Source organism: Alligator mississippiensis, chromosome 12, assembly GCF_030867095.1.
Source record: "Alligator mississippiensis isolate rAllMis1 chromosome 12, rAllMis1, whole genome shotgun sequence".
In the NCBI taxonomy this organism is placed as follows: Eukaryota; Metazoa; Chordata; order Crocodylia; family Alligatoridae; genus Alligator; species Alligator mississippiensis.
This window is the reverse complement of record NC_081835.1, coordinates 18,787,888-18,795,986: the sequence shown is the minus strand read 5'-3', so window position 1 is coordinate 18,795,986 and position 8,099 is coordinate 18,787,888.

The following is an 8,099-nucleotide window of genomic DNA, read 5'->3' as shown; positions in this document are numbered from 1 at the left end:
GGAGTTCCCATTCACGGCTCTCTGGGGCAGCCCTGCCCTTCGGCCATGTCTGTCAGGAGACGGGAGCCTCCATAGCCGTTCAGCACGGGAATGTAGTTTAGGGCAGGAAGTAGAGTCCTTTATCCAGTAAAAATTTGCAGAAGGTGTTTAGGGAGACAGGACATCACTTATCCCTGCATTGATTAGAGAGGCTAGGCCAGGGATGGGCAAAATACACCGCATGGGCCAGATTTGGCCCGCGGAGGGACTTTGTCCAGAGCATGGTGAGTCCCTCAGTCCTGCCTGGCCCAGGTGCCATCCGGCCTGTGGCGTCCTTTGGGCATGCAGTAGGACTGGGGTGGCTCCAGCCTTCCTAGGCAGCCCATGCAGCAGTGGCTCCTTCTGGCTGCTGCCACCGCTGGCCCCAGCCCCATGGTACCAGTGGGGACCCGCGTGCGCAGCCCCGACCCTGGCCCACCTTGCGCCTGCTCTGGACTCGCCTGCCCACACTGTGCAGCGGCAGTAGCAGTAGCAGTAGCGGTGGCAGCTGGACAGAAGCTGCCGCTTGGTGCAGGGGAAAAGTGGCTACCTCCCCTTCGCTGTTGCTGGACCCTTCTTGCGCCTGGGTTGCCCTGTGGTTCCTCCACGCTGCCAGGGGAGACATGAGATGGGTTTACAAAATGCTGAATGGTGAAGAGAAAGTGAACAGGATGTATTGTTTACTCTCTCTCTTAAAATAAGAACTAGGGTTATAATATAAAAACTAATTGGTAGTAAATTTAATACTAACACAAGGAAGTTGTTTTTCACCCCGCATGTAATTTAAGTTTGGACCTCATTGCCACCAGATGCTGTGGAAGTTGACCGTTTAGTAGGCTGTATTTTGCCTGCGGGCTGGCTCCAGCCCAACAGGCCATTCTATCTGGCTTGCGGGACCCCTCCAAAAAACAATTATTACCAGCCCGCAGCTGCCCCTCTGAAAGCCAGAGGGAGATGCGAGCTTTCAGAAGTGGGTTCTGTGCCTCCACCTCCGTGGGGCTCCCAGCACTCCAGCTGGGAGCCCCATGTGGAGGCACTGAACATGATGGTGTGTGACTGGGCAGCTCTTGAGTAGGAAGGGGAGCGGGGGAGGCATGGGTCTCCCTCACATGCCTTCCCCCTTCCCCATCATGGTGCACAGCTCCCACCAATTTTGATAGCAGTGGGCAGCAGGCCCTCGGAGCACTCATGGCCCATGGCAGGTGCTCTGAGCCCCTGGCACTGAGCCGGTCCACTGGTAGGGGCCTTCAAGCCAGACCAGGCTGGCTCTGTGCCAGCACATGGGGCTTCCAGCACTGCAGGTGGGAGCTATGCGCCATCAGATGATCTTGGCCAGTTTCATGCCTCCACGTGGGGCTTCCAGGACTCCAGTAGGGAGCCGCACGTGGAAGCACAGAGCCTGGCCAGCCCAATGGCATGGGACTCCCCCACAAACTCCCCACAGCTCTTAGTCCTCGCACCATAGGGCTGGGTAGGCTCTGTGCTTCCACATGTGGCTCCCAGCTCTCCTCCCAGGAGCAGTGTGCCATTGGGCCAGCCGGCTGGCTCTGTGCCAGCACCTATGGGTCCTGGCACTGAAGCTGGGAGCACGCACAGCTGGGCCAGGCTGGCTCCATGCCTTCACGTGTGGCTCCCCACTGGAGTGCTGGAAGCCCCACATGGAGGCACAGAGCTGGCCTGGTCCAGGCTGATAATGCAGCTCCTGCCTGCAGTGCCAGAAGCCCCATGTACTGGCATGGAGCCAGCCTGCTTTGGCACAAAGGCATGTGCCATTGGTCCGAGCCAGGCAGGTTCTGTGCTGCCACCTGCAGCTCTCGGGACTCAGCCAGAGCCACGTGCTGCCAGGGGGCTCTGCTTGCCATGGGCCATGAGTGCCCTGAGAGCCTGCTGCTGTTGCTGCTGCCTGGAGGAGCTGTATGCTGGGGGGGAGGAGTGCGGGGGGAGGACCTACACCCTCCCACAAACCTGACACCTCCCATCTCCCCACAAACCCCACACCCCCCCCACAGACCCTCCTACAAACACACTCACAACCTTCACAGCCGCCCCCCACAAACCCCACACCCACCCATACACACATCCACACCTTTTCACAAACCCCTCATTCACACACACACACACACACACAGGCCTTTAAGTGGCTCGGTTTGGGCAGTCAGTTTTGACGTGGCTGGAGTGTTTGGTTGCCCTAAGTGAGACTAGGAATTGGGTGTCTCCTGTCATCCTGGGCAACTGGCCAGAATCCAGCTGAGATCCGCTGTCACCAGCTAGGAGTTATCTGGTGGCTGGTGTGAGCTGGGTTTGGTGAGCTCAGTTCAACACCTAGCAGACTAGTGAGCATCTCTGGAAAAATCCCACCATGACTTCAGGAACTGGTAGTCAGTCCCAGCAGAGGGCAAGGACTGAAGGAGCTGTAGAGGAGGCTGAAGATGAAGTTCGGTTGCCTTGTCCTGAAGATAGGAAGCTTCCAGATCACCCCTCTAAATCCCACCCCCAATACCCACTCCCCCAACCACATCCCTCCCACACAGATTATACAAGAGTAAGACTTTATTTGGAGCTATTATGCAGTCACCTCTATATACACTATGCAAACACCCATTCATGAGGAGAAAAATATTTTTTGTAATAAAATTAAAATATGTTATATTTAGGGTTTCCATGTTTCCAGTTTCAAAAAAGAGGACACCTGTTGGGGAGCGGGGGCAGGTAATATGATTGTTCAGGGCAGGCAGTGATATGCCGGTGCCCTGCCCTTTCCCCTCACTCCCAAGCCACAGCCCCCCAGCCCTGCCAGTGTGTCTCACTCTTGATCTGCAGCCCTATGGCCCCCCAGCTCTGCAGCATCTCCCAGCTGTCCCACCCCTGCAAGCACAGGCACCAGTCCCAGTGCCGCCAGCCTGGCCATACAGCTCCCTGCTGTCCCCAGAGGACCCCCTTCCCCTGCTGGAGGGGCAGTTGCTCTCCCTGTCCTGCCACAGCCCCATTGCCCAGACACTGTGCTTCCCCCGGTGCCAGCAGGCACCCCACTCACACCCATCCCCTCCACAAACCTCTGCCACACGTGTGTGCACACACACACACAGAACCCCCCAGACAGTCCCCAAGCCCTGGCCCTCCAACCCCTGCCCCCACAGACTTACCTGCATGCAGCTGCCAGGGCTGGTCCTACTATCACTTGATGCCTCTGCCTCCAATCTCCCTTCCCCTGCTCCTTCCAGCCCCAAGTAGCTCTTTGCTAGGGCAAGATGGGAAGTGCCAGGAAAAACATTGATCCTGAGCAGAGTAAAATCCCGGGCATTTTTTGGTATTTTAAAAAAACATTGAGACAGAGATGGGAGAATCCAAAAGGAGGACATGTCCAGAAAACCCAAATGTATGGTAACCCTGTTATAGTAGATGTTTGATTTTTACTATATGATTTTTTTTCTGGTTCTAATATGGTATCCCCCACCTCCCAAAAGGAGTACTTCTGGGGGCAAGGAGTGGGACTTCCAGTGGCAAAAGTCAGGGGTTAGGAGTGGGGCTTCCAATCTCAAGATGGCAATTAGGTGGCGGGGCACCTGTCAAGGGGAGGAGCTGTGCCCTTGATGGCTCATCAAATGTCACTATGCGACCCTCCAGCTGAAATAATTGCCCACCCCTGGTCTAGCCAGATTCAAAAAGGGATTGGACAAATTCTTGAAGGAAAGGGGCAGCAGTAGCTATTGAGCATGAGACCTAGGGGTACCACCTCTGGATCAGAACATCCTGGACCTTAAATGCTGGAGGCTGCAAGTAAGAGAGGAACAGTGGAAGAAAACCTTGGTCATCTCCAGTTCACTCTCCCCTTCAGCATCTGTTCTCTTCCCCTGTGTGACGCAGGCCTATTTGTTGCCTAAGGAACATGGGCCAATGCCCAATAGGAAACACTGTAAGCCCCCCCTTAAAAAGCGAGGCCACTCGGTAGACAACAAATGATTTCTGGGGACAACTAAAGAAATAACAGGGATGGGAGAGAGGTCAAAGGTTTAAAATGAGTGCACCAAGGGGGGACACTGAGCAGAGCACATCAGACAGTGCCCACTGGCCCTTGAACAAGTCCAGGGAGCCAGTGAACACTCCCAGTGGTACTCTGCCCAGAGACAGGATTAGACCAGGTACAGGAAAGTGGCCTCATGGTCCCTGGGGGTCCTCCCTGCCAGCCCCTTCTTCCTGGTGAGATATGTCGTTAACTTAGCCAGGGCCAGGAAGAGCTTGACTAGGAGGTCCCAGGACTTGGTGGGGCCACGGATGGGGAGTGCATAAATAAACAGGCATGGGGAGAAGTGGAGCCAGAGCCTCAACAGGAGGTTCTGGAGGAGGCAGTGAAGGGGCTTCAGCCCAGTGCACTCCAGGTAGGGGTGCACCAGGGTCTTGCTCTGCTCACAGAAGGGGCAGGTGTCGGGGGCATCTGTGAACCGCACCAGGTAGACACTCGTTGAGATGGCTTCATGGAGGAGCTGCCAGCTGAGGTCTCCACTGGCTCACAGGATCAAAGTGGAGTACAGACTTGTCCACTGGGGACCCTTGTCCTCCCCAAGCGTGTCCTGCCACTTGGGACATGGGAGACTGGGCAAAATGAACCTATGGTCTGACCCAGTAAACAGCAGCTTTTATGTTCTTAAAGTGGCCAAGACACAGGAGATAAATATTGCCATTAGCTCTTGCATGACACCTGGTGTTAGACATCTCTGAAGCACGTCCCAGTCAGGGGAACAGCACCTTGCCAATGTGCAACTTTAAACCCAAAACTGGGAACAGAAGTGACTGAAGAGGCAACTGACAATCATACAACTGAAGGGAAGTTTGCTAGAGACCCAGTTCCATGATAAGGCATTTCTGGCAATTACGTGGGAAGGAAACATGGAGTTTCTATAGGAGTGAGACAAATCTGGACCCAAAACATGGGCATTGCAGACACCTATGCACATGCCAGACATCTGCTCTGATGTGTGCTAATTAGCATGCATCAGAGCAGACTCAGTTAATGGAGTCCACTGGAACATGCTAATTAGCACGCTTCAGCAGCCTCCACATCAAATGTATTCAGTGTCCCCATGTTTCAAAATGATGGTGGGGGCGCTTCAACTAAAGCTTGTTGAATGAGCTTTAGTTAAAGCGCCCCCACTGCCATTTTGAAGCGTGGGGATGCTGACTACATAGAATCATAGAAAATGAGGGTTGGAAGGGACCTCAGGAGGTCATCTAGTTCAACCCCCTGCTCAAAGCAGGACCATCAACTAGATCATCCCAGCCAAAGCTTTGTTTAACCAGGTCTTAAAAACCTCCAAGGATAGCGATTCCACAACCTCTCTGTTGCAATGTTTTACTGGGCTTCTAGTGAGAAAATTCTTCCTAATATTTAACCTAAACTTCCCTTGCTGCAACTTGAGACTATTGCTCCTTGTTCTGTCATCTGCCACCACTGAGAACAGTCCAGCTCCATCCTCTTTCAAACCACTTTGCAGGGAGTTGAAGGCTGCTATTACATCCCCTCTCAGTCTCCTCTTCTCTAGACTAAATAAGCACAGTTCCCTCAGTCTCTCCTCAGAAGTTCATACCCCAGCCCCCGAACCATTTTTGTTGCCCTCCGCTGGACTCTCTCCAATTTGTCCACATCCTTTCTGTAGTGAGGGGCCCAAAACTGGACACAGTACTCCAGATGTAGCCTCACCAGTGCTGAATAGAGGGGAATAATCACTCCCCCTTGACCTGCTGGCAATACTCCTACCAATGCAGCCCAGGATGCCATTGGCCTTCTTGGCAACAAGGGCATACTGCTGGCTCATATTCAGCTTATTGTCTATTGTAACCCCCAGGCCCTTTTCTACAGAGCCGCTGTCCAGCCAGTCAGCCCCCACCTTGTACCGGTGCACGGGATTGTTCTGTCCCAAGTGCAGGACTTTGCACTTGTCCTTGTTGAACCTCATGAGATTCCTTTTGGCCCAATCCTCCAATTTGTCTAGGTCACTCTGAATCCTGGTCCTACCCTACATCCTATCTACTGCCACCCCCAGCTTGGTGTTATCTGTGAACTTGCTGAGGCTGCACTCTATGCCATCTTCCACATTGTTGATGAAGATATTGAACAAAACTGTCCCCAGAACCAACCCCTGGGGACATGTGATGTTTCAGGTGCTTTAATTAGAGCTGCTCTAATTAAAGTGCCCCCCACCCCTGAGTAGGTGTAAAGACAGGCTGCCTAACAAGTAAAATGTGGTAGTGTGCCGGTCTTACCAGGAGGTGGCTCCATATCTCCAAGCACTGGTAGGTTGGGAGGTCTCTGTGAGAGTGTGTAGGTGGCATTTCCCAAGGAGACACACATCTATATCCACTTGGTGCTAAACCTAAGCCCCCTGGGCTTGACTTTCAGAAATGACCCAAGAAAGCCCCACAGAGCTGTTGATGCTCAGCACCTGGAGGAAATCAGGCCTTTACGTGGCTCTGGTTGGGCAGCCAGTTTTGAAATAGCTGGAGAGTTTGGTTGCTGTATCCCTAACTGAGACTAGGAATTGGGTATCTCCCATCATCCTGGGCAACTGGTCAGAATCCAGCTGAGATCTGCTGTCACCAGCTAGGAGTTGTCTGGTGACTGGTGTGAGCTGGGTTTGGTGAGCTCAGTTCAACACCTAGCAGACTAGTGAGCATCTCTGGAAAAATCCCACCATGACTTCAGGAACTGGTAGTCAGTCCCAGCAGAGGGCAAGGACCGAAGGAGCTGTAGAGGAGGCTGAAGATGAAGTTAGGTTACCTGGGCCTGAAGACAGGAAGCTTCCAGATCACCAAGTCACTAATGCTAACACATGCTTTGACAGGGCAATGAAGTAAGATTTCCTCAAGCTAAAGGCAAGTGAGCTGGAACAGCTGTAAGTGCTGTAGTAACAGTGCCCCACCTGAGTTATACCATGGCTGCTAAATCTCCCATCCTTTTTCCTTCCTGCTTCTGCATGCAGAGGCTCGTACAGAAAAGACAAGCAGGCTGAGCCCCACCACTGTCAAGCATTGATTTGGGACTGTAACCAGAAGGCAGCTGATCATGGTATCTCCCCTGTCAGATAAGCATCTGACTTCATGGCTCAGGGGTTAGAGTAGTGATCTTGTAAACCACCGATTGTGAATTTAACTCTCACAGGAGGGCGGGAGAGATGCTGCAGTTAAGAGATGGAGAAGGTTATTAAAAGAGCAAGAAGACAGAGTAGCATAATGTGGTGCTTTGGGGCTTGCACAGGACAGGAAGTATGAGTAACTGCTGCCTCTGCCCTGGGGCAAGAAGCATCCTCCACTTATCCTGCATTCTTTTTCCACTGTTTCCATATTTCAAAACAGCTGCAGAAACAGAGAAGCTGAAGCTCCTTCTTGCCTGCTTTCTGTTGTGCCATGTAATCAACTGTTTGAGATGCATTTCCCTTTGTCGATGGTGCCTGCAGTGCCAAGCTGTGGCCTCACAGGGTGAATCACGGGGAATGGGCTGGTGGACTCCAAGGAGGGAGCTTCTCTTCCAACACAGCTGTGTGGGGGGCAATGTCATCCGCTGGTTAGAACCCAGGAGCAGGGAGACCTGGCTTCTCTTTCTGACTCTGCTGCTGACATGTCCTTGATGGAAACTGAACTGAAATACGGCAGACTTAAATTGCTGCAAGCGTTTCCACACAAAGGCATTTTTGGGCAAACCACTTCACCTCTCTCAATAGGCTTCCTATCTACAAAATAGTTCTGAGGTGCATGCACAGGGAGATCCCGCACAGAACAAAGCACAGGGAGGCACCTCCAGATGTCCATCCATTGAAATGAATGGCTTTACACCAGCATGAAAAGTGTGTTAACCTAGAGGCTTGGGAATGAATGGGGTTGTGCTGGGCAGTGTGGTTGAATCTAGGTTCTTTCTATGAAGTTTGCCAGAGTGAGGCAGTGAGTCTTGATGTTAAGCTATGAAGAAGTTCATGAAGCTGAAGTTAGCTTCAGTTGAGGCGATGCTCATTGCTTCCCAGCAGTGCAGCTGAATCAGGACAGTGTGGGAGATAGTGGTGTGTGGCTGGATCAGGCTGATGCATGGATTGATG